The 27,475-nt window shown below is 43.0% G+C and overlaps 1 protein-coding gene and 1 long non-coding RNA gene across 6 annotated transcripts in view; one reads left to right on the top strand and one right to left on the bottom strand.

The window, feature by feature from the left end:
- LOC309661495 (uncharacterized protein) overlaps positions 1-27,475 on the top strand; it is a gene marked incomplete at its 3' end in the record, with an annotated part of 166,966 nt that overhangs the window by 3,117 nt on the left and 136,374 nt on the right. The gene's annotated exons all lie outside the window — the stretch shown is intronic.
- Positions 6,914-17,582, bottom strand: LOC309661726. Of its 5 annotated transcripts, none has more exons than XR_014264214.1 (6): positions 14,914-17,582; positions 13,122-13,267; positions 10,785-11,196; positions 10,318-10,605; positions 8,591-8,699; positions 6,914-7,534 (listed from the first exon to the last, which is right to left on the bottom strand). It is a non-coding gene; the product is annotated as an uncharacterized lncRNA (long non-coding RNA). The 5 variants fall into 5 exon arrangements; XR_014264215.1 differs by having other exon boundaries at positions 10,318-10,500; XR_014264216.1 differs by lacking the exon at positions 10,318-10,605.

Genomic DNA, 27,475 nt, shown 5'->3' with positions numbered 1-27,475 from the left:
AAATGTCATCCGTGAAAGATCCCATCAAGTTGTTCAGTCCAGACCTCCTCCACTGCCTCACTCCCCACCTTTTTATGACTCTCCTTGGGCCCAGAGCAAGTTGTTTTCTCTTCTTACCCTTGCAGTTTTCTGAGTGGGCAGGCTGTCAGAACGGAATGCTCTTGGTGCCCACAGGTCCTGAGGGATGAGTTTATGACTTTTGAGCACAGAACACGCCCTCCAGCTGGAGGAAAAATCTTCACCTGAAGGCTTGAGCTCACAAAAGTGCCTGCTTTGAGGGTTTTTGGCCAAAGGGGCAGTTCGTTCATGCCCTGACTCCCAAGACGAGTGGAATAGGGGAGTGAGGAGCTGCAGCTGTGGTGTCGAGGTCAGAGTCCTGGTGCCCCTTCCCAGCAGCTTTGCCCTGTCTCCAGGCATTCTGGCCACTGGTTTCCAAAAACATGAGGGACTTTTCTGGTTTCCCTTGAAATGTCATCCGAGTCCCCTAAATATGCCTTGGTGACATCATGACCATTTCAGTGACAGTATCAGGCATGCAAAACACTAACATGCCCTGCTCCCTTCCATCTTGCCCCAGGGCAAATGTGACCATTGCTAAGGAAGAGACAGGATTCTCTGGTGCCCTTCAGGTTGCTGGCACACAGCCTATGGCGAGGAATCTGAGCGGTGGCAGGAATTGACGAGGCAGTCTAGCAGGAGGGAGGGTCAGGAGAGGCTGGGGTTTGGAAGGTACTGGTCCATCAGTCAGATTCTGTCCAATTCGGAGAGTTGCCCAAAGATGAGCTGTCTTCTGTCAGGCCTTGGGTAACCTGAATCCACACCTTCGATGGTCCTGATGTCTTTGTTGGGCTTCTTTTTCCACCAAATCCCTAACATTGTTGACGCCCTCCCAGAATGCATGGCCATGGACTTCTGTTTTACCTCCCGGTTTTCTAGGGTGAGCACAGCTCAGAAGAGAAACAACTGAGAATGTGAATCCCTGCTCTCCTACTTACGTACCAGCTGCATGGCCTTGGGCAAATGAACATCTCCAGACCTCAGCTTTCTCACCTGTAAAATGGGTATATCAATACTTCTTGCTCATGAGGCTGTGAGAATTAAATTCGATAATAGGTGTAAACTACTTAGCACAGTGCCTGGACCTTGGCTGATGTCCAGTAATTGTTAGCTGCTCTTATTATTATTGGTCCTGATACTGGCTTTTTTTCTTTACTAGAAGGAAAAAAGGCCCTCTTGCAGCACAATCAATTCTACAAAGCTGGCACACAACATGGCTTCGTTGCCTCTCTTGCATAGAAAAGATTGCTTTGGCTTGGGAAACAAGGGTTCTTTCTCAAAGTCTCCAAAGAGAAATGAACACAGATCCCCCTGTCCCTCCTCCCTCCCCCATTCCCTTCTCTTTCATCCTCTCTTCCTCCTATTTTCCTCCAGAAGGCCATTATTTTGTAAAGAAGAATCTTTTTGTTCAGCTGATAACTCACCTGGTCTTTAGTGTTTTCTTTGGGGCTTTTTGAGCAGAGCCAGTTAAATTGCTGTAAAAACAGGGCCAAATCATTTCTCCTAAATGTCTTAGGGTCTCAGTTTTGACTTTTTTCCCCGTTTCTGTCTCCTTGAATCATCTTTTTTTTTTTCTTAAATGGGAATTATTTATTTATTTATTTATGGCTGTGTTGGGTCTTCGTTTCTGTGCGAGGGCTTTCTCTAGTTGTGGCAATCGGGGGCCACCCTTCATCACGGTGCGCGGGCCTCTCACTAGCAAGGCCTCTCTTGTTGCAGAGCACAGGCTCCAGATGCGCAGGCTCAGTAATTGTGGCCCAAGGGCCCAGCCGCTCCTCCGCGGCATGTGGGATCTTCCCGGACCAGGGCTCGAACCCGTGTCTCCTGCATTGGCAGGCAGATTCTCAACCACTGCGCCACCAGGGAAGCCCCATTCTCTTTTTTTTTTTTTTAAATCTTTAACGCTCAAACTACTAAAAAACTGAAAAACATAAATGAATCTTCCTTTTAAATCTTGTAATTCCCAGCCCATGGTTGCAACTCTTGCATTTTTAATAACCAGGCAAGCACTAAGAGCCCTACCCAAGGCTGGGTGGAGTGCAGCGAAACCCGAGAGAATGGTGTGCTTTTGCTGGCTTAATAGTCCCAACAAGTATAAGTATAGGTTGAGGTTAACATTATTAACTCGGTTTTTTTCTAACACTGGTCAAGGTCACTGACAACTGCACTGTCATCCTGAAATGTGAAGTCGCTCTGCAGAGTGGAAACCAGAGCGGGAATCCCAGCATTGCCACTTAGTTCAACTTCTGGCAGGCCCCTTTCCAGTGTGAGAGCCTCGGTTTCCTGGTCTCTGAAATAGGGATGGTAATACTGATCTGAAAGTTGTTTTAAGAATCAGGGCAGGGCTTCCCTGGTGGCGCAGTGGTTGAGAATCTGCCTGCCAATGCGGGGGACACGGGTTCGAGCCCTGGTCTGGGAGGATCCCGCATGCCGCGGAGCGGCTGGGCCCGTGAGCCACAATTACTGAGCCTGCGCGTCTGGAGCCTGTGCTCCGCAATAAGAGAGGCCGCGATAGTGAGAGGCCCGCGCACCGCGATGAAGAGTGGCCCCCGCTTGCCACAACTAGAGAAAGCCCTCGCACAGAAACAAAGACCCAACACAGCCATAAATAAATAAATACATACATAAATAAATAAATAAAAGCTTTATTAAAAAAAAAAAAAAAGAATCAGGGCAAATGTCAAACTGGTGCCAGAGGATAGACATGCAGTGCCCTCTGTTACTACCAACCCCACCGTGGGCCAGGCATCAGGGAACCTGCAGGGCTTCCGTGTCTGTTTGTCTGGGACTTGGAGTTCTTGTGGCTCAAATATAAAGCATAGCCTTTAAATCTAAATAGATTATCCTGACCTCGTGTAACATTTAGTTCTCATCTTGTCCTGATTTGTGTATTGTATAACATCATAATAATTGCTTGGAAAAGTCACTGAGAGATTTACAAAAGGGTGACACAGTCATGGTGGTTTCCCTGAATTTTTATAAAAGGCAACATCGTCTTTGGTTGGCATTATTCTTGTTGAGCATTTATTTTGACATTCTGTAGTCTCTGGTGTGCAGTCTCGCCATCCCTCTGCTGTGACATGTCCTGCTTCTGTGGAAGTGCCACCCTGGGGTTAAGAGTATGGACGTTAGAGTCAGAGGATCTGGGTTCAAGGCCCAGCCCCCCAGCTATAGCCTTGGGCAGATCGCTCACCCCCCGTAGCCTCAGCGTCCCCAGCTGCACAGTGAGAAGAGCGGTACAACCAGCAGCATGTCGCAGCTGGAGTGAAAGGAACGAGAGTGAGGCACTTGGCCCTCGGTGCTTCCCTTCGCGCCTTCCCTTCCTTTAGCTCCCCCTTTGGTGGCTGGGACTTGTTCCGGCTACCCCCCGGTTGTCAGAAAGCCCTGGTCAGGGGTAAAGCAGTTGCTTTCTGACTTTGTTTTCCCTGGCAATGGGTTGGTGGCCATCCCAGCAGGGACCCGCTATCCTCCTTCATCAGCGTCTGCCGTTTGTTCACTCTGAGTGTGAACGGCCACGAGAGAGCCTCACAGTTGCACGTGCAGTCACATATTCACTTGTCCACTAATTCATTCATTCTTTTCCTTTTCAACTATTGTCAAAGGATATCAGAATCACTTGGGGATCTTTTAAAATATTCAGAAGCCTGGGCGCCCCCCCACCCGGACCTACTGCACTGGAATCTCTAGGAGTGAGGTCCTGGCTTTTTTGAAAAAGGCATTAAGGTGTTTCTGATGCAGAGCGGGGCTGAGAACCATTATTTAATTCCCTTATCCATATTCAGTTATGCTTATTACTCACCCATTACTTGCCAGGCACCGACACCATCCCTGACTTCACGGCACTTAAGGCCAGTTGGAGAGACAGACGGGTGCACAGGTGAGAACCGCCAAGGCAGCATGAGCTGCAGGTGCCAGCCTGGGGGAGTTGGGGGGGCTTCCCGGGGGAGGAGGTGGCTGGACTGAGCCTCCAGGAGGCCCGAGGCTGGCTGGCCAAGGGGTTTGGGTGAGATGGCACTGTAGCCACAGGCTACAGAGCTCCCCAGGGGAGAGGGGAGAGCCAGTCAAGGACCTGGTGGTTCAGCGAGGCTGAAGGTGATCAGGGTCCAGATCCAGGGCAGGAAGATTCAAGAGGACCAGGAAGACTGGGAGGAGATCAGGCTTTCGGAGGGGCTGCCCTGCAGCCTCTACCTGCCTCTCACCTCCTCTCACCCATCACACACACCAGTGGCTCTTGGTGTATAACTTCTAGACCAGACACATGGCAGCGGGATGAGTGAGTCTGAAGAATTTCGGGAAGGACCCTGAGGCAGACGCCTTGGAGCAGGTGTGCAGTGGGGCCGGGCACCTCCCTCAGGCTGGCCAGAGCTGAGGGAGAGCTAGAAATAATGTCTCAGCTGGGCCTTTGATCTCACAGATTCAGGGGTATTGTCCCAGGACTAAATTACTAAAATGCCCCAAGGGTATAATAGCACAGGCATACCAGACCCAGGGCTCTCTCCTCCTCCTGTGTTCCTCTTTCCTCTGTTTCTCAAAGGTACAGGTGTGTAGGGGAGTTCTTCTCACCTCACTTCCTCCCTTGAACCTGAGCTTAAACAGCTGGTTCTCACTACCCTCCTCAATGTCCTCCTTCCCATTTCTGCAGCTTATTACGGAGGGCTCTGTGGGTCCCTGCAGGCTGTGGTCCAGCAACATCACCTGGGAGCTTGTTAAAAAGAAAGACTCTCAGACCCCACCCTGGACCTATTGAATCACTACCTGCACTGATAAGGTCTCCAGGTGACCCATCTGCAGTGAACTTAGAGAATCACTCCCTCAAGTCAGGCCATAGGCCGACGGGTCAGAGAAGCTGCACATGGGTGGGATTTGGCAACTCTTTCTTTTTCCGTTTAATGGCCTCCTCCCCTCCTGCCTCCTTGTAGCTTATTTTAGAACATGTCGGGATCCTGCTTCTCTTGCCAACAAAAGGCTGTTGCTAAAATCTTTCAGCCGGCAGCAGTGATGTTTAATTCATGGGCTAGAAAATTAATTTTATTTTCATGAGTAGAGCTGGAGAAAAATAACAGGAAGTCTCTGTGCATGGCCCTTGGGAATTCAGCATGTCTGTTTAACTGGTAAAACAGTTAACAGTTCATTTACCAGATGAACTGGTAAAGGCGAGGGGGCCTCAGGAAAGGGCCACCTTCCACAAAGGATGCTTTTGGCTGCAAGTAGCACAAAACTCAACTTAGGATGGCTTAAAAGATGAGGAAAATTTCTAATTTCACTGGTAGGTAATCCTAAGGTAGGGCACTTGTGGGATGACTCAGTAATAACATCAAAGTGCAGGTTTCATTTCTGCCATGGTGGCCTTGTGGAATTTAGTTTTCCTTGTGGTTACAAGATGGCTGCCAGAGTTCCAGGAGTTACAACAGTGTCCTACAGAAGAAGAGAGAGGCTGCCCCTTCCTGAAGTCTCATCAGAGAGAAACTCTCTCCTGGTCATCTCACAGCTGATGTCTCCTCAAGTCTCACTTGCAGGATTGTGTCCCAAGTCCCTTGTTAAACCATCACTGGCAAGGGATTCAGGATAATCAGTGTTAGCCACTGAGCCACATGCCACATGAGGCGGGGGTTAAGAGCCAAACAAAACCCAGGCTCTGGGGGAAGGGAGAAGAGGGCATGGCTGCTGGGACAGCCAACACCTCTGCTCCAGGGCCTGCCTTTACTCCCTCTCATGACCTTCCCTCTTTGGTGTCACCTCCATTCCCTGGAAAGGCTCTGATTTCATATTTTAGCACGCTCTTCCCCTCTACTCCCTACCCGCTCCGCTTGTCTCCAGTCCTGCTGTCATTTCAGCGAGTTGTAAATGTCTGCCTTTTCCATGAGGCTCTGAGCTCTCCCATGGCACATCTGCCTCCCCAGAGCCTGGCAATGGCCTCTGCTCAACATACACTGTGCTGGGGGAATGGATGCAGGAGGAGACGAATGAATGAGTTTAATCTTTGTGTGGCCTTTCTTTCTAAGGAAAGTTTTCATGTTGTTTCTTAACTTTAAAGATGTTTTTGCCCCTGTAAGAGAACTTTCCATGTGATTTTGGGGAAAGGACTGGGGAGAGAGAAGCCTTTCTCAGTGCCCCAGGAATCTGCATGCCCCTCTGCACCCGTGTCCATCTGGGAGTCACCCTGACCTCAGTGGGGAGCTTGCAGAATTCTCTATCACTCCTCTGGGTTTTTATGCGGTGAGACGGGGCTGGGGAAGGTTGCTCTGGGCACAGGGAAGTGTTAAATGCCTTGTGGGAGAATGGATTTAAAAAGAAAAAGATGGACAGTGAGTGACTTAGAATGTGTTCTTTACCAAGGTTTTCCATGGTGACACACTTTCCTCAGACTGATGAATGGTTTTCTTGGCTGGTCATTGTCTTCATCGTTCAGGTGACGCAGAACGTCAGTGATGACGTCACGGTCAGATTTCTGTTCTCTTGCCTCAAATTTTACTTAAAAGGGCATTTAAAAGTCCACTTAAAAAAAAAGTCCACTTAATCTCACCCAGCAGGTACTCTTTTTTTTAAAAAAATTAATTTATTTATTCATTTTTGGCTGCGTTGGGATTTCGCTGCTGCACGCGGGCTTTCTCTAGTTGCGGCGAGCCAGGGCTACTCTTCATTGCGGTGCGTGGGCTTCTCACTTCGGTGGCTTCTCTTGTTGCGGAGCACGGGCTCTAGGCGCGCGAGCCTCAGTAGTTGTGGCGCACGGGCTTGGTTGCTCTGCGGCATGTGGGATCCTCCTGGACCAGGGCTCGAACCCGTGTCTCCTGCATTGGCAGGCGGCTTCCCAACCATTGCGCTATCAGGGAAGCCCTGCCCTTAAAATGGGAAAAAAAAAAAAAAAAATCAAATACCAGTGGACTTGGAAATGAAGAGTTACAAGAATAGAGTTTAGAACTCAGGTTTAAATTTGTTTTCTTCCTGTATCACTGTCTGTTGTATGCATACCATCATGCCCTGGCAATTTGGCTGTATGGGTTTTAGCTCGGTTCCCTAAAGAGACAATGGCTGTAAATGCAGCCTGTGACCTGAATGAGCAAGGCCATCTCCCAAAGCATCCTCCACCTCATCGTCAAAAAACATTTATCAAGCAGGCAATTAATTTGCTATGGTCTTGAGCCAGGCACTGTGTAAAAAAACAGAGACCTGGTCTCTACCCTCCTACCTTTTATAACTCAGAGGAACAGCTGTGATTTTCCCCAAGTAGTGTATCCAACTTAATGTTCTCTTGGCATGAGTAGAAGTGGAAAATACTCTTACTTCTTTAAAAGTTCTATGCATGAAATTAGAAATGAATTTCTAAAATGTAACTTTCCTGGAGTAGTTTGTCGGTTCCCTCCTCTAATAAATACATTCATAAGAAGCTTTTGCAGATGGTTACAATGAAGATCGTCTCTATTCTCAGCCTGTGAGTCACTGGAGTGTCCCTGAAAGCATTTGTTTTGCCCTAGAGTCTCTATAAGCAAAAGAAGGTATTTATTAGCAAGTGTGAATAATGCCCACATATCTCCCCCTCCCATCTCCCACCTCCAAATCCATTGTGTTTGGCTCCCTAGCTCCTGACAAGTGGGTGAGTCATTAACATTTTTGAGCTCTGCTTGAATTACTCCAGGGTCTTGACTCCATCTGGAGCTACCCTCTGAGCATAGACTGGGTATGAACCTAAACTTGGCAGAGCTCCCAGGAGGGTTGGAATAAACCATAGTTATTAGAGCTAATATTCCTTCCTGCACAGAGCTGGTAGTCAGTCAGTGTTCGCCCAGTGGTTAAAATCATTGGATAACTGTGCCTTCCCTGGTGCTCCTGGAATTCCCAACAATCCAAGAGCTAAAGGGTCAATACCTGGCTCAGCTGCAGGGCTTAAATCTAAAAATAAATCTGTTCTGATTGGTTTTGATTGGTTGGTGCCCTTGTGGGTTGTCAGTTTTTTTTTAATTGAAGTATAGTTGATTTACAATATTGTGTTACTTTCACATATACAGCAAAGTAATTTGGAGATACATATATATATATATATATATATATATATATATTCCTTTTTTGATTCTTTTCCATTATAGGTTATTATAAGATATGGAATATAGTTCCCTATGGTGTACTCAAATATTTTTAATATCATCTCTGCATATGCATTTTCTTGTTATCATATGATTCATATAATCTTCAGCTTCTATCCTTTTCTATTTTAACTGAATGAGAACTTTGAAAAAATCAGTCAGTCATTCTGGCTTAAATTTATATCCTAAATCATGTAAGGAAAGGTATTAGGGCCCAATCTAAGTTCTGGGGTTGAAAGTAAATCACCTGTCCTAATAAAAACTTCTTTTGTGATAGAGGCAATGTGTGTCTAAAAGGTGATGTTTATTTTCTAGTTTATAATTGCCTTTATGTAAGATTCCGCCCGAAAGATTTGATATTAATCATCAGAAAAAAATAACATTGGAAAAGTCAGATTGTGAAGGTGTATCGCTAAGTGTTGGGAGTTGGGAGGACAGAACGTGGAGGACCTTACCGCTAATCCAGGCGGTACTCCTAGCTCACAGGTCATTGCCCGTGATGTTGTGGACGGTGTCTAGGCTCCCAGCAGCCCAGGGTCGGTGCCACTCAAACCATACCTGAGGCTTGGTACAGGGAATCGTTTTAATGATAGAAAATTTCAAACATACATAAAAGTAAAGAGAATGGAGTCTCTATCCCCACACCCACCCCTCACCTGGGGATTTTTTTTTTTTTTGGTAACTTTTTACTTTGATATATAATTTCAGATACATAGAACAGTCGTAAGAACAGTACAGGGAACTCCCATTTACTCTACGCAGACTGAACAATTTCCATCTTATCCCATTGGCTTTATCATATTCTCTATGTGTATATGTATACATATGTGTGACTACTATTTTTTCTGAGCCATTTGAGAATAAGTCAGAGATATTGTGTCCTTTTATCTCTAAATACTTCAGTATGTATTTCCTAACAATAAGAATACAACCACAGTACAATGTTCAAAACCAGGAGTTTAACCTTGATATTATCTTTTTTTTTTTTGCGATGCCCAGCAGCATATGGGATCGTAATTCACCCACCAGGAATGGAACTGGCCCCCGCTGCTTTGGAAGCACAGAGTCTTAACCACTGGACCACCAGGGAAGTCCCAACTTTTTGATATTATCTAATCCACAGTGGATAGCCGAATGTCATCAGGTACCCTAGCAATGTCCTTTATAGCTTCCCCCCCCCCCCTTCGGATTAGATTGAAGCAAATTCAAGACAATTGCATCTGTATATACTTAAGTATCCAGTATTAGTTGGGGTAATTCTGGCTACATCGTCCTCATGGAAAACCTCGGGGGCCACCTTTCCCCTACCAACTGCCCCCAGCTCTTTGCGGGAAAACATTTGTGAGGGGCAGTTTTCAGAAGCGGGAAGGGGTAGAAACTGAGAAGCAGACATAGGTAATGAGCGAGGCAGTAGTTCTCAGGCTGGTCTGCGGACTGTGTATTGGGGGTCATCTGAGTTGCTCGTGCAACGTGCAGATCAGGGGGCTCTACCCAGACGGGAGCTCCACCCAGGCCCTACAGGATGAGAACCTCTGGGAGCGACCCGGACTCTGCATTTTAACAGGTGCCACGGGTAGCTCTTATACCCTGTGGGTTGGAGGTGCTCTGACCCGGAGGCAGGTGACCTGGGAGTGATGCTGTGTCCCTAGCAGTTTAATGTCACATCCCCACACACGTGCCCCGTCTCAGAACAGGTGCAAGGCTGTTACATTGCCTCCAATTCCACTAGCCCGAGATTCCTTAGGGTTGATAAGAGGCAGCATTTGGGGAATGGGAATAGCTGCAGGGGCTCCTCTCTCAGCACACAGCTTCTTACACAGGGCTGAGCCCGAGGGGGTGGGAGTTTCACTGGAGAGAGGAGAGTTAAAGCGGAAGGAGAACCTGTGATCGGACCGGACCCGGACCCGGAATGCTTTGTGGTGTGGAGTGAGCTTGTTTCCCCGGGGCGGGGTGGGGGTAGGTGCTTGGGTCATCCCTGGGGTGGAAGGCTGTTCAGAAGAGGTGAAAAAAACTCAGGAGAAAGCCTCAAACAAACAGCCCTAGGCAGAAACCTCCACCTGCTTGGAAGAGGGCCCTGAAACCTTTCTTAGGACTGCGGAGGGGACTCAGGTGCGGCAGCCAACTGCGTAGCCTCAGCGCCTCCCCTGCCCGATCTTCCCCTCCGGGAAGGCAGCCCCAGTACGAGTAGCGGTGGCATCATTATTATCGCTCCCAGGACCAGACAGCGAGTTGGTGCAGGAAATCCGCTGTATAGACGTGACCGCGTTCAGGAAACGTGTCCATTCAAAGAATGGAGGTCGGTGGAGCCCTTCTCTCGGGCCCCTTTCATCTCTGAGGGTCGGGGCTTTCCAGTCGTCTTCATTTGCTGAGGAGCAAATACTTCTTAGACCAGGCAGGCGGGGAGGCAGTGCAGCTCTGCCTGGGACAAGGCACACTTTAGGGGCGTCCTGGACCTAGGCTCCTCTGCTACCTGAGATATAAGGACCCTTGTAAATGATTCTGACCCACCAAGAGATGACAACCATTGGGGAGACGCTCTAGATGTTCACTGTGCATCCGATGGGCGGCAGTGGGCTTAATTCTAACCTGCATCCTGTCAATGTGGCCACGTGACAAAGGTGACCACGTGACACAGGGGACCACCCTCACCTAGGACAGTAATCCAAGTGGCTGTTTCAGTTCCTCCCGCTGTTGAATTTTCCTCTCCGTTCTCTTGAAAAGGCGCTGCGCTCTCCAAGTCCCTCTCCATTTTAGCACGAGTGGTTCTCAAGCTGTAGCTCCTGCCAGTTTAGATCTCGGGGCTCATTCAGCCTTGCTCAGGGGAGCCGGGCTGGGTTTCTCTCATTCAGAGATAAGTGTGAAGAGGCAGCCGAGAGCCTTCCAAACCCAGGCAGGCGTGGAGTCTTCACAGAGAAAGAGAGATGCAAAGTCCTGAAAGCAGAGCTCGCATTGGTGCTGTGCCCAGACTGCACGATGTGTGGGAGCAGCTCCCGGAGAAGCAAACAGACAGGTGGGCCTCCTTGGCCCCCTGGGGCTGCCAGGTCCTTCTTCAGTCTAAAGGCTGGAGGCAAGAGTCTGGACTCAGATATAACTTTGCTGATTAGCAAAAGTTCTAATCTCCCAAGTCTCTCCCTGGTCAGGGCCATTCCTAGTGGACATGAATTGGGTTTATGAAAAAAGTATTTGAAAGTGCCAAGGAGGTTCCCGCACCGTCGTGATGATGCTGAGTAGGCAGATTGATGTTCTGATGTGTACCCGGGTTCAGGAGCAAGGGAGGGAGCACTTCTGGGGTGCGCTTTTCCACCTGCTTGGAGGCAGGCAGGTGGAGAGATTTAGATGACTAATTAACTTGTGTTTTGCACACATTTATGAACATGTGCCCAGCATGGGCCTGGGAATACACAGGTGAGCAAGCTGTCATTCCTGACCACAAAATGCTCACGATCTAGAAGAGGAGACAGACCTAGGAGAATTGTAACTCAGTGTGATGAATACGAGGACTGAAGTGGGCCTGAGGTGCAGGGATGGCTAGAGGAGGTGGGTGTTGTAACTGTTTTAATCCACACAACAATAATCCTACAGGGCCTTAATGTCTTCACGGCTGTTCTGAACAACAGCAAAACTTTGCAAAAAAATTATTTCATAACTAAGTAGAGGGTAAGCTTAACCCAATGAATGCATTTGGTGGCAAAATCTGACCTAAACTGTTTATCCTTTTTAGTCTGAATGTTCGTATTGATGTGTTGTGTGACAGACCCACCATGGGTATTACTATAATGCATAGGCACTCTATTACCTTTATCAAATCTGAACAATTCTGAACCTTGAAGCACATCTGACCCTTGGGTTTCGATGAGGGACTGTGGACTTGTCCTGGTATCGTCTGCATTTTGCATCTGAGGAGGCAGAATGCAGGGCGGACTCATTTGCCCAAGATCCAGAGCTGGTAAGGGGCAGTCAGGCCTTGCGAGAATGTCCTTCTGATGCCTGAGCCCTGCTGGACACCCTCAGGTGACACTGCCTTGAGAGGCACCGACTTACACAGCAGTGGTTTGGGCACCGGGCTCATGGGTGTCTCTGGAGTGGGGATGGATCGGATAGCATTGCCCAGGGATGTACCCAGGTGGCCGTGACGGGGATGTGGGTGTCAGTCTCCCCCTTGGCCCGGGCTCATCCACCTCACTCTGGTGGTAGTCAGATCCTATTTAACAGGGAATGGGGATTTTGTGCCTCTCTGCCCACAAGATATGCTGTTGCCATGTCAAAATCTGTCCGCCACCACACCCCGCCCAGGTTATCTCTCACTGCTTCTTGTCTCCATTCTTTGAACATTTTGTTCCCATCACTGGGTTCTGGTCTGTTACCCCTAAGGTCTCTTCAACCAGTGGGAAAGAGGTACTTGTTAATAATTCTGGTGTTTTTTAGGTTGGCCCCACGATCAGCTTTGTGTACAGGCAGGAAGTAGCCAACAGGGAGAAGTGATTTTAGGGACACAGGCCTTAAACAGCCTTCAAATTACCTTCCTTAGCTGTCCTAGCAATTGGAGCAGGGGTTCTGGGCTGAGGCTGGATGCCTCAGGGGTTTCATGAGCCCCCGAAATAGGTTTTGGGTGTGTTGGCGTTTTTCTTCCATTGGATTCTCAGCAGAGCCTGTGACTTTAAAAAGGTTAAGTGCTGCTGGGTTGGAGTGAGGCTCATTAAGCATGTCAGCATTTCCCAAAAGGATAAACAGTAAATGAGTGTTCATTTATATACTCTCTTCCATTATCCTGTCGTGTATCTATAGTCAATATGATCACTTTCATGCTTTAGTTAATAGCTAGGATAATTAACCCTTGGTAGGCTGAAAGGAAAACTTGGGAGCTTCTGGATTCAATAGGCTTTTATGGGGTAGGTCTACCTGGAGTCCCCCAAATGAGGGATCCCCTTGGATTGTGGCACAACCCAAGGACAAAAAACAAAGGGTGTTTTTCATCACTTTGCTTACTTCATAATTTTGCCAGGTCTTCTCATCACGAGGGAAGCAGTGGTGGTTCCTCCAAGGGCCTTTCCCTGCCTCCGCTTAGCTCTGCTTGTTAAACACACCCCGGTGATAAGAATCTAAGGAGGTAGTGCATGATTTTCCTCTTGCTGCTGTAACAAATTATCACAAAGTTAGTGACTTACAGCAAAACAAATTTATAAACTTACAGTTCCATAGGTTAGAAGTCCGACACAGTTCTCACTGGGTTAAAATCAAGGTGTCAACAGGGCGACATTCCTTTCTGGAGGCTCTAGGGGAGACTCTTTTCCCTTGCCTTTTCCAGCTTCTGGAGGCTGCCTGCATTTCTTGGCTCATGGCCCCTTGTTCTGTCTTCAAAGCCAGGCGCTATCTTCGACCTAGAGGTCAAGTCCTTCTCACATAGCATCACTCTGACCTCCTCTTCTGATTCTCTTCCACTTTTAAGGACCCTTGTGGTTACATTGGTCCCACTTGGACAATTCGGGATAATCTCATCTTTGAAGTCAGCTGATTAGCAACCTTAATTCCATCTGTAACCTTACTTCCCCTTTGCCATGTAATGTAACATATTCACAGGTACCAGGGACTAGGACGTGGACATCTTTGGGACATCATGCCTACCACACCCAGACACCAAAGAAAACTAATCTGCATTAATTCCTTTGGTTATTATAAGTACCACCTGGACAGAAACACTCAGTTATGTATAACCTTCCTTCGAGGAGAGCTTGTCCTTGTGAGAGGCATATCAAAGGGTCACGACATTGCAAGTTCTCTGACCTCATCCTCCCCTTCCTGGGACTGGGGGGAATGTCTGGCCATCCCACAGGTTGTGACCAACTTTCCAGGAATAGCCCTGGAGCATGTAGCCCTCTTAGGGACCTTCTAAAGGATGTGTTGATGCTAACGTTTGACTGCCCACCTCTGGCTAGTCCCAGGGGTGACGTATGTTAGCAAAAATTGGCTGGAGGCAGCTTAGGGTCTTGAAACCATCAGATAAACATTTTATTAGGGATGTGTGTGAGGAGAGATTCCTGGCCTGTCTGGAATATAATTTATGATTGTGTGTGCAGTGTGTGAGCAGGGATGAGAGGACAGAGATGGGAAAACAGAAACCCAACAGTAACATTAGCCACAGAAACAGGTGCAAATCTATGCAGGAAAATGCAGAGGGGAAAAAAGCCCCTGGTCATTTGACTTGTGTCACATGAAAATGGCAGCAAGACCTTGGAGGGTAGGATGTTCAGGGGGAAAAGGAGTCTCAAGCCAGTAGCAGCATCTTTCCAGGCAGAGGGGCTTTGTCTTGGTGAGGAGATATTGGCTAATTGCATGGATCTGGGGCTTTTGTTGGTTTTGTTTTGGTTCCAAACGGTGGTCGGAAAAGCATCTCTTACAGTGACTGTGTGCAGCCCTGGCCCTGCACAAAGTCCTGAGACTGGGGACAGGGAAGGCAGGGAGAAGGTGACCAAGCAACTTTCCCAGAAGCAGGACCAGCTACATAATTTACAGGGCTGGGTGTAAAATGAAAATACAGGGCCCTTGTTCAATAATTATCAAGAATTTCAAGATGGTGGTGGCAGAGTATTTAGCCAAGCATGGGGCCCTCCTACGGCCTTGCGTTCTCACACTGGTCACACACCATGAAGCATGAAGTGGCCACTGCCCAGGGCAACGTTCCCTGTGTGTGTCCTTGGCTCTCTCTGATATCACGAGTGATGTTTGAGGCCTCTTTCCCAGGGAGTTAGCAGGACCATGGGCCTTGGCCCTGAGGACTTGCTTTCATATCATAGAACTTGTCTTGATTGCACTGGATATTTGATGCTGCTTGACAGGTACTTTGCTCCATCTGGGGGGAGCCCACATTCCAGGGGCAGGAAGCAAGAGGGGCGAGGAAGAGAAACTTGGGACTCTTAGAGCCTTCCCTTCCGGCGGTGTGACCTCAGACAAGCAACTTAGATCCTCCCCATCCCTATGGAGTGTGAGAAAATATTTGCAAATCACGTGTCTAAAAAGAAGTTAATATCCAAAGTATACAAGGAGCTCATACAACTCAGTAGCAAAAACACCATATAACACAATTTAAAAGTTGGCAAATGACCTAAAAAGACATTTTTCCAAAGATGACAAACATTTGGGGAACAGGTATAGGAAAAGGTGAGTCACATCACCAATCATCAGGGAAATGCAAATCAAAACCACAATGAGATATCACCTCACACCTGTTAGTATGTGTATTATGAAAAAGACAAGAGATAAATGCCGGTGAGGATGTGGAGAAAAGGGAATCTGTGTGCACTGTTTTTGGGAATGTAAATTGGTACAACCAGTACTGAAAACAGTATGGAGATTCCTCAAGAAAATAAAATTAGAATACCATGTGATCCAGCAACTCCACTTCTGGTCATATAGCAAAAAGAAACAATATTTTTTTAGGAGTTCCCCGGCTGTCCAGTGGTTAAGACTTCGTGCTCTCACTGCTGAGGGGAGGGCCTGGGTTCAATCCGAGGTTGGGGAACTAAGATCCCACAAGCCACGTGGTACGGGAAAAAAACAAAAACAAAAACAAACTTTGAAATGTTATTCACAGTAATGGTATGGAAAGAACCTGCCTGTCTCTCACAGATGAATGGATAAACAAAATCTGATACATACACACACACACACACACACACACAAATATACATATATAACATACACAATGGGATATTATTCAGCCTTAAAGTAAATCCTTACACTTGCAAGAACATGAATGAGCCTGGAGAACATTATGCTAAGTGAAATAAGCCTGATGGAGAAAAGACAAATGCTGCACGGTATCACTTATGTGTGGAATCTAAAAAAAAAGTTGGAATCATAGAAACACAGAGCAGAAATTGTTGCCTGCAGTTGGGCATGGGGGGAAATGGGAACACGCTGGTAAATGGATACAAATTTTCAGTTATAACATGAGGGATAAAATGAAGGAATAAGGTCTGAGGAGCTAATGTGTAACATGGGGACTAACTGATGATGCTGTATTCTGTAACTGAAAATTTCTGAGAGAGTAGAATTTGTGTCCTCACACACAAAAAGTAAATATATGACAGGTGATGGGTATGTGAATTAACTTGATTGTGAGAATCCTTTCACAATATATACGTATATCAAATAATCACATTTTACGTTTTAGATATATTACAGTTTTGTCAGTTATGCCTCAAAATAGCTGTAAAAAGAGGAAAACGATCAACAAAATTGACAAAACTAGTTAGATTGACTATTAAAAAAAAGAGATAAGAACAAAATATGTAAAATCAGAAATGAAGAAAGGGACATTACTACCAATTTTGTAGAGATAAAAAGGCTTACAATAGAGTACTATTGACAGTTGTAGACCAACAAATTTGATAACTTAGATGAAATGAACACATTCCTAGAAACACACATCGTACCAAGAAATACAAAATCTGAACAGATCTAGAAGTTAAGATACGGAATCAGTTATCAAAAATCTCCCAACAACTGAACGCCCAGCACCAGGTATCTTCATGGTGAATTCTACCAACAACTTAAAGAAGAATTAACACCAATCCTTCTCAAGTTCTTCCAAACAATTTAAGAGGAGAGAATGTATCTTCACTCATTCTATGAGGTTAACATTACATCAATTACAAACCTAAAGACACTACAAGAAAAGTACACTACAGACCAATATCCCTTATGAATACTGATGCAAAAACCCTTTAAAATAATAAGAGACAGAACAGCCCATTATAAGGATTATACATCATGACCAAATGGGATTTATTCTTGCAAGGCAAGGTTGGTTCAACATATGAAAATCAATCAATGTAGTATAGCACATAAACAGATTGAAGGGACTAAACTCCATGTGATCATCTTAATTGATGCAGAAAAAACATTTGACAAAATTCAATGCCATATTATGATTAAAAAAAAAAAAAAAAACTCAACAAACCAGGAATACAAGTTGATGACTTCAACATAACAAAGGTCACAGATAGAAAACCAACAGCTATTATATTCAGTGGTGAAATCTTTCTCCCTAAGATCAGGAACAAAGGAAGGATGCCTGTTGTCACCACTTCTATTCAGCAAAGTACTGGAATTCCTCGCCAAATACATAAGGCAAGATAAAAAATAAAACGCATCTAAATCGGAAAGGAAGAAATAAAATTATATTTGTTCAGAGACAACACACAAGCACCAAAAAAAATCTGTTAGAATTAATAAATGAATTTAGAAAATTTGCCAGATACAAAATCAACACTCAAAAATCAGTTGTTTCGCTATACACTAAGAATGAAAAGTTTGAAAAGGAAAGTTAAAAAAAAATACCATTTAAAATATCATGAAATATAGTAAAAGACGAGGAATAACTTAACCAGCGGGACAAAAGACATGTACATTGAAAACTAGAAAACGTTGCTGAAGGAAATTAATGAAGACACCAACAAATGTAAAGGCATCTTATGTTCACAGATTGGAGGACTTAATGTTGTTAATATGTCAACACGACTTAAGGGGATGTACGGATTAAAAGCAATCTCTTTAAACATCACAGTGAGGTTTTTTCAGAAGTAGTAAAATTCACCCTAAAGTTCATATGGAATTTAAAAGGCCTGAATAGTCAAAATAATGTGGAAAAAGAACAAAATTTGAAGTTTCAAATTTCTTGATTTCGAAACCTACTACACAACCACAGTAATCAAAATAGTACTGGCATAAACACACATACAGGACGGAGAATAGGCCAGTGGAACAAAACAGCAACCCAGAAGTAAACCCGTATATACATCACCAAATGATTTTCAACAGGCGTGCCAAGACCACCCAATGGGGAAAGGATAGCGATTTCAACAAATGGTACTGGAAAAACAATATCCACATTCAAAAGAATGACGGTAGACCCTTACCTTACACCACATACAGAAATTAACTCAGTGAATGAATGACCTAAATGTGAGACCTAAAACTATAAAACTCTTAGAAGAAAGTTCTGGGAAGAAAACCATGACATGAAATTTGGCCAAGAGTTCTTGAATATGACACCAAAAGTGGAGGTAATAAAAGAAATAGATAAACTAGGTATTCAAAATTTAAAAATACTTCTTTCATCAAAAAATAAAACGAACCTGCTGAATGGGAGAAAATATTTGCAAATCCTATAGCTGATAAGGTTAATATCCAGTATGTATACACTTGTACACTGTTGGTGGGTATGGAAAATGGTGCACACAGAAAGGAAAACAGTATGGTGGTTCCTCAAAACATTAAAAATAGAATTACCATATGATCCCATAATTCGAGTTCCTATTAAATACTCAAAAAGAATTGAAATTATGAACTCAAAGAGTTATGTGTTCACCCATGTTCATAGCAGAATTATTCACTATAGGCAAAAGGTGAAAAAACTCAAGGGTCCGTTGAGGGATGAAGGGATATACAAAATGTGACCTATACAAACAATAAATCAATATTCAGTCTTAAAAAGGAAGGGAATTCTGACACATGCTACAACATGGACCAACCTTCAGGCATTACGCTAAGTAAAATAAGCCAGTCACAAGAGGACAAATACTGTATGATCCCACTTATATGAAGTACATAGAGTAATCAAATTCACAGAGACAGAAAGTACAATGGTGGTTTCCAGGGGTGAGGGGGCAAGGGAAATGGAGAGTTGTTGTTTCATGAGTACAGACTATTATAGTTTTGCAAGATGAAAAGTTCTGTGGATGGATGATGGTAATGATAGCACAGCAGTGTAAATATATTTCATGCCTCTGGCCTGCACTCTTAAATTGTTAAGATGATAAATTTTATGTTATGTATATTTTACCAGAATTTTTTTAAATAGAGGAAAATTAAGACATTCATATAAAGAAACACTGACGAAGTTCATTACTAGTAGATCTGCTCAATAAGAACTGTTAAAGGAATCCTTCAGGCTGAAATGAAACGTAACTTGAAACCATATGAAGAATTAAAGAACAATGGTAAAGGTAACTACACTAAGTTTAAAAGGCCAACACATTTGCAGTTAGGGTTTGTAACACCTCTTTTCAAAATGTGATTTAAAAGACAAATATATAAAATAGTTATTATAAGGCTATTAATGGGCACACAATACATAAGGATGTCATTTGTGACAAGTGCAGTGTAAACGAGGATGTGGGATGTAAATAAGCAGAATTTTTGTTATTATTAAATAAAAATGTTATTACTTCAAATTTGTTTTTTCATAAAATTAAGATGTTTACTTTAACCCCTAGGATAAGCACTAAGAAAACTACCTCACAAGTATACAGAAAAGAAATAAGAAGAGAATCAAAATGGTAAACTGGGAAAAACATCAACCACAAAAGAATGCAATAATGAAGGAACTGAAGAACAAAAAGGATATAAGATAATCTAGAAAATAAATAGTGTAGCAGTAGAAGTTCAAAGGGCTCAGTATAGGATCAACACAAAGAAGACTACACGCAATCACGTTATAATCAACTTGTTAAATGTGAAGTACAAAGAGAGAATATTGAAAGGAACAAGAGAAAAGTGACTTGGCACATATGAGGGAACTCCCAGAAAACAATTTGTGAATTTCTCAGCAGAAACCTTACAGGCCAGGAGAGAGTTGGATGATATATTCAAAGTACTGAAAAAAAAAAAAAACCTGTGAGCAAAAATGACCATACCTAGCAAAATTATGCTTTAAAAATAAAGGAGAGATAAAGTCAACAAAATCAAAGTGAGTTCATCACTACTAGACCTGCCTTATAAGAAATGCTTAAGGGAGATCACTTTGAAATGAAAACATGTGAACAGAAATGCAAAAGCAAACAAAAGCATAAATTTCAATGGTAAACTCATACACACACACACAAATATAGCATAATAACACTGTAATGGTGCTGTATAAAGTACTTTAATCCTGAGATAAAAGTTAAAATTTGTTAACAATATAAAAAGAAGGAAACTGACTATAAGGACACAAAGTTTGGGTGGGAGTAAAAGAATAGATGTTTAGAACTACAAGATTTCTATGTAGCCTTCAGCTAACCACAAAGAAAAGGCCTACTATAAATAAACAAAAGATAAAGAGAAAAGGATCAAAGTAAATCACTACAAAAAAATAATCAAACAACAATGAAATAAAGCTACAGAGAAAGAGTGCAAAACAGACATAAGACAATTAACAAAACAGCAATAGTAAGTCCTTACTTAAACAGAATCCAAATGGGAGCCATTTGGGAATGTTGAGAGGCTTTATAGGAGCTAAATCTCTTCTTGAAGTTTTCTGTTAGAAACCTTGTGTTAAGTGGGCCTGAGGACTTTCTGTTAATATGCCAACATGTTGGGCTTCCCTGGTGGCGCAGTGGTTAAGAATCCGCCTGCCAGTGCAGGGGACACGGGTCCGAGCCCTGATCCAGGAAGATCCCACATGCCAGGGAGCAACAAAGCCCCTGCACCACAACTACTGAGCCTGCGCTCTAGAGCCCACGTGCCACAACTACTGAAGCCCGCATGCCTAGAGCCTGTGCTCTGCAGCAAGAGAAGCCACCACAATGAGAAGCCCGCGCACCACAACAAAGAGTAGCCCCCCGCTCACCGCAGCTAGAGAAAGCCCACACGCAGCAACGAAGACCCAACGCAGCCAAAAATAAATAAATAAAATTTATTTAAAAAAAAAATGCCAACATGTCAGGATAAACATGATCAGAAATGACCAAACCTTTTAAAGAGAAAACTTCAGAGAGATATGACTTGTCTAGAGGAGAAATAGTAGGTTGGAAAATAACAGCCCTTACCTTTGAATTGAGCTGAATGACCCAGTTCCTGTGTATAGCTTTTTGTTCCAAGAGTACTGTATTGTGAAAGGATTTGAGTAAGCAGAAGGCTTTGTTTGTGTAGTCTGTTTGCTGGGTCTGCCAAGTTGGTTAGAGGAACCATTGCTTAGATCTTTAATTAAAGGCCAAGCTTGAGTTTTCGAAAGAAGAGATTTCCAAGCTTGGCTCGCATTTAATTTAGGAGGCTTTGTTGGCCTATGCTGTGGGTCCATGGTGAAGAGTTGAGCACTGCACTTGCAGAATATTTGTTTTTGGAGATCTCTGATGAAGTTACATGTGAGCACTCTAGTTGCACAGTCTCAGAAGTTCTCTTTCCCATGTATTAACAGTTCTGGGTCATTATTCTCTGAAGAATTAAAAACAATTATCTTTGGTTTTAAAAATAGTTTATTTCTGTCAGAATTGTATCATGACACATCACTTTTCAACTTGGAGCAGTTTTAAGTGACTTTGTTTCTTCTAAGGTTGAACTTAACTGACCTGATTTGGCCATGACTTTGCAGAGTGAATATTAATTATCTTAGTTAAAATGCTTATTCACTGTGTTTTGAAGCATCTTCTAAGAAAGAAGTTTACAGATATGAGTTACCTAGAAACCTAGCAAAGCTCTTTTTTACTTGGTTTCTCCTTAGTTTAGAGTTGTGAATGTTATTATGAGCCTTTTAATTTTTACTGTGAATTTTTGTTTTCCAAGAAATGTGTTTCTTTTAGAGTGAGAAGTTGGGTTGTTTTCTTTATGACTCTTGCAGATATTAACTGTAGTAATTGTTTGGTTTTTATTGTGAATTTTATGCCCTTGTTCTTTTAGAAGATCACTTTATAGTAAAATAGAGTTTTATGGTCACAAGCATCTCATTATTTTGGTATGCCAAAATTTGGTACACAACAGGGCGGGATTAATCATTAATGCCTTGTATTTTCTGATTAAAGCAGGGCAGGGAATCTCTTGCCAGTAGGTTGAAAGTTGAGTCTTCATTTCAAGGGAAAAATGGCTTTTTCTTATCAATAAACGTCAATTTTTTACAGAAAAAAAAAAAAAAAACTTCAAGTTTCAGAGAACTTACAGCCACTAACGATCTGCAAAACAAACAAACAAACAAACAACCCCACACCCTAGCAACTCTCAACCTTGGATCAAACTACAGTATGTTGGAAGAGGTATTACTGAAAAGAGCTTGAAAGGGCAGCCTAAAAGGCAGAGGGTACAGAACATGGGCCATGTCCCTGTAAAGGGGACATGGTTCATAATATTGTGAATCAAGCGGCTGGTTCACAATACTGGTTATGATGTTCAAAACTGGCAATCAAAGAGAGGTGCATTATTATATATTTGCTTGTTGCTATTGCTTTTCTGATTAGAAGATACAGAGTCACTTTAGGTAACTTCCATTTAATTTAATATTTATCTTCATTTTATATCTGGGTCACATTTTCTACATTAAAATATAATCATAAAAAAAGTATATATATATATATATAAAATCATGCTGACTCCCCCCACCCCCTACACCCTCAGAGAAAAAAAGTGAAGAACTTTACACAACTTGAAAGAAAGATGGAATGCACAGAGAAGTTGCTATTGCACCCAAGTAACAAAGAACACAGAGAGACCAAACAGTAGACATGTCAGAAGTGCATAGAAGACAGCTCAGGGCTCGCAGCAGGAAGGAGGAGGAATTAAAAGACTAAAGATTTTAAATGCTATCACTTGTGCCTCAAGATTACCCTGAAAAGGCAGATAGGTCAGAAAGCAGGACCAAACAGGGGATTTTCCAAAGGCTGCTATCTAACAGAGTTTAAAATATCCATAGATTATATATATATATAAAACTCCATACACAGAAGAGCTTTCTCTTCCCCACCTTGCCTCTAGCATCCGGTCAACACTTTAGAAACTTAAAACCACTGTTAGCATGTCCGAATGTAGAACCGATATAGGTTTTTTCTCTCTTAAAAAATTGTATCCCAACTCTTTCCAACCAACAATTCTATTAATTATTTTCATTATGATTTCTCTGCATGGAAACCCAGTAAGGGATCATCAAGACAGGGCATCTCACTACTATCAGATCAATGCCAGTTGGGCAAAAGCTGCATGATTCTGTGTTACTCAGAGGGAGGGAGAATGGTAAGACACAGGAGTTGAAAGTCATCCGTACCAAAGAGGAAAAGGAAACTCCTTTTCTAATCTATTCATTAAACAGGAAACAGCAGGTGGACAGGAAAAGCCGTCTGCTTAGAGCAGACCCAGAGGCACACCGAAATCTTAAAACAAGTGCTCAGGAAAGCGTCTCGGCTCGGAGAGGAAGAGTCTTTCAGACCCTATCTTGTCCCTAGTTTGGAGATCAAAGCATTGTAACTTCAGATAGTGATACTCTGGAGGGGGTGGACAGGGAAGGTCTGAGAGACCCAAATAATGAGGACACTAGGCAGCTAACTACACCACTACGTACAAATACACACATCAGTACGAAAAGTTCACCTCCAACCCTCAGCTACTTTAAACAAAGCATTGCAGGTCCAGGTTTTCTGAACAGGGGATATTTTAAAGTCTGTTAGCAGTTTGAAACATTGCAACACTGGCACAATATGTTACCTATTCTTTGTTTTTAATTACAGGGCAACACAGTAAACTCCAACACAAAGGTGGGGATGGGCGAGTGCAAAAGGAATAAAGAAAACAGAACCAGTATTTCACAAGAGCATCGAGCCAGCGATGAAGTAGCAGCTAATGCTTTGCAGCGTCTCGAGGGTAGAATTCGCTCAAGGTGCTCTGAGGGATTCTCTTCAGCATTTCTTTGGGGAAGATTCGGAGCAGTTGCCAGCCAATGTCCAAAGTCTCACAGACAGTGTGCTTTTCGTTAAGGACCTTACAAAACATTGAGATTAGATGAATAAAGGCCAAGTACTTCCAACATATCAGCATTATTCAAAATTTATTGTTATGGGTCTAGCACTGTGAGCATGAAGTATAAAAAAGAGACACAAAGCAGTCAGGTCTCCCAGGACTGGATGTGACCAAATGTGGAAATGAGGGTCTAGACAGTAAGTACCCCTGGGAATCCGAGAAAGGGAGAAAGCCCGCAGGCGAGACGTTGGGCGTGTGCGTGCGTGCGTGCGTGTGTGTGTGTTTAACAACGGGTGGGATCTAAAAACACTCCACGGAATAATGGAAACTAGACCCAGAGTTTTGTCCAGAGAGTAGTGAGAAAAGCAGTTTCCCAGCAACACAGGCTGACCTGAAGGAGGCTAGTACAGATACTTAGAAGGCCTTAAATGCCAATTAAGCACCTGAATAGGTCCATGTGAAAGTTTTCAAACTTGCTATTGCTATTATTATTTTTAATAGCAGAATCATTCTTATCCTGCAAGTAAATCTCATTTTTTAACGAAGGAGTTAGAGTGGCTAGAGTTCTGCATTCTTTTCTCTACCAGAATAATTTTTATCTTTTTAAGATATTAAGGTTCTGCATAAATTTTTTTTTTTTTTTTAGAAAACCCAACAATCATATGTTCTGGGGATTTTAATGTTACTTAAAAAATGTATCACACAAATAGAAAAGTGCACAAATCCTAAGTGTGCAGCTGATACATTATTCCAAAATAAACACATCGTTTGTAAGTATCACTGAGGTCAAAAATAGAGTTTACCAGCATTAGCAGGGGTGGCAGGGAAGAGACCAAACAAAACAGCTTGAAAGCCCTACACATGCTATGTAATAAAAACCATTATAGACTTTTTAACAGAAGGACAATCAATAAAATTAATACTAAATTTACCCCGGCAATGGCACATAGAGAGTCAGGGAGACTGGTGAAGATGCTGGCACTAACGGTCAAGGATGATGGGACAAAGGTCTGGACTAGGTCTTGGGACACAAAGAGTGGTCAGAGATCAGCAGCTTCAATGTCACCCAGGAACTTGTCAAAATACAGGCTCTCTGGCCCCACCCACACCTACCGAATCAGAATCTGCACTTCAACAGGATCCCTGGTAGATTCAAAAGCATATTCAACTTTGAGAAACACTGGCCTAAGTTTTTTTAATAGGAATGAAAAGAGAACAGGATAAGATGTTTCAAAGGAGAACGATGCAAATTAGCAAATATTTGATGACTGGAGAATAAATGAAGAGGTTTAAGAATGCCCAATTCCTGAGCTTGGGCTAACTAGGGTAATGGTCATGCCAGAGGTAGACAGAAATTGAAAAGGGAATTGCTAGGCAGGTGGTCAGTTGGGAAAATACTCTGGCTCTCACCACGCTGAGCCAGAGAGGATGGTGGCATAAACACAGGCTTCCTAGCTGGAGATGTGGGATTAGAGCTTCAGAAAGAGGGTAAAGGCTCATACACAGGAAGTTAGTCATCAGCATAGGGGAAAAAAAGCACAGAAAGAACAGGTAATTAAGCCTTTGGGAACATTAACAATTAAGAAGCAGGAAGATAAGAAATCAGGAGGATGAAAACAGATGGACTGGGAACGTCCAAAACCCCCAAAGCCAGAGGAGAGCATTGCAGAGAGGTTAAGAGGGAGGAGAAGCGGCAATGGAGGTAGGAGAGCAGAAGGCCGGTTGTAAGGAAGATAAAAAATAAGACAGGAGCTAAATAAAGGGATAAAGACATCGAAGGTAGAGGGGAAGGAACCAGAGGGCTAAGAACAAAGACATGGCAGGCGGCTGGAAGAACCTCTTCTCTCATCAGAAGGAAAACTGTATGGAGACCAATGTAAATTCTCTCAGACTAGGGAAGAAGTCCTCAAAACTACATATGATGCTGTTTCTATTCATAGGAAAATAGTAATCTTACCCTGAGCAATGAAGTTCCTCTCAAACTTCTGCAGAAATTCCAAGTAAAGCAGATCATCTGAGGTAAGGGCTTCTTCTCCAACTACGGCTTTCATGGCCTGCACATCCTTACCAATAGTATAGCACGCATACTAAAGAGAAAAGAAGGTTTACATGAACCTTTATAAATGGTAACGGTACTCTGGGCTATATAAGTGTATTGCTGTAGCTATCTTCACAGTATTTCACATTATTTCCAAACATAATTCACATATGCAAGTACTGGAAAGACTTTATTATACAGTAGTCTCACTAAGAAAGGAGTCTTCAGGCATGCAATACATAGACATTACTAACACTCTACAAAAAATACACTCCCTCAATATATCAATGAGCTTCCATTTTGTAGCGCATTTAAAAATCACAACTTACACAATAGGAGAAATCCATCTCTAAATTCTATTCAAAAAAAAATATCTGTGTTATCAGTAGGTTTATTTATCATTTCTACTTTAAGGTCAAATGTATTTTTCTTTAATTATGCTTGGTATACAATCTCAGGACTATAGAAACCAAGGATTTCATAGAATATACACAGCTGTATCCCTTAGCGTTCTGGTGATTGCCTAATATGTTAAACAAAAAATTAGTTAGAATAGTCTTTCAGAAATACTCTATAATAAAGGTTACTACTAAAAACTTAATCATCTTATGCCTTTTTTATTTAAAAACTACCTCATACAGCATTAGAGGTGGGTTTCAAGCATGTGATCTTTAATCTTTGTCATGAGCAGTTATCCTTATGAAAAAGACTGGCTCTAATGAATGTTTCTGTATTCCAGTCTTCTATATTATATATTCTATATTAAAATTCTACTTTGATGGGGGGAGAAGAAAAGTGATATGGAAGAAAGACAAGAGGTATAAGACAGCAGAATGAACTGAGAAAGTATTCATTTCTTTAAACACAGTCCTGGAGAAAACATACGTACCAGCTGGTTAGATACATCGGCATGATCCTTTCTGGTCATACCTTCTCCAATAGCCCACTTCATTCACCGAGACAACGAGGGCAGCACATTAATAGGCGGGTAAATCTTGGGTAAAAGGGGAAGGGGGAAAATATTATATTTAAGTACAAAATTCAAGCTTTACTGGTAGTAAAGGAGGATTTTGAAACTCATTTTTATTGCTTAAATTGCATAAAACTGCTACATTTGTTTCCTAGATGATTCCTAATATCTCTTCCTGGTAAGAAAAGGAAGTAAGAAACATTTTACAGGTTAAGATTTCTTTTTGAGAATCAAATCCAAAAAGTAAAATCTACAAAACAGTACAAGATTCTATTAAAAAACTGAATTTTCAACATCTGCCTACAATAGCAAATCCAAATGGTCTTCTGAACTCTGACTCATAAAATCACACATAAAAAGATTAACAAGAATTTCACCTAAAGGCTGATATCAGAAGCTGGCATCTACTAAAGAACCAATACAAAATCTGTTTTTGATTATTCAGTCATAAAAAAGAATGAAACCTTGCTGTTTGCAACATCATGGATGGACCTTTAGGGCACTATGCTAAGTGAAATAAGCCAGACAGAAAAAGATAAATACCATATAATCTCACATATATGGGACCTTAAAAAACAAACAAAAAAATGTCAAGCTCACAGATAGAGAACAGACTGGTGGCTGCCTGAGGCAGGG

Source organism: Balaenoptera physalus (genome assembly GCF_965194825.1).
Source record: "Balaenoptera physalus genome assembly, chromosome: 5".
Taxonomy (NCBI): Eukaryota; Metazoa; Chordata; class Mammalia; order Artiodactyla; family Balaenopteridae; genus Balaenoptera; species Balaenoptera physalus.
The sequence above is the reverse complement of the archived record's forward strand: the minus strand, read 5'-3'. Positions and strand labels throughout refer to the sequence as shown.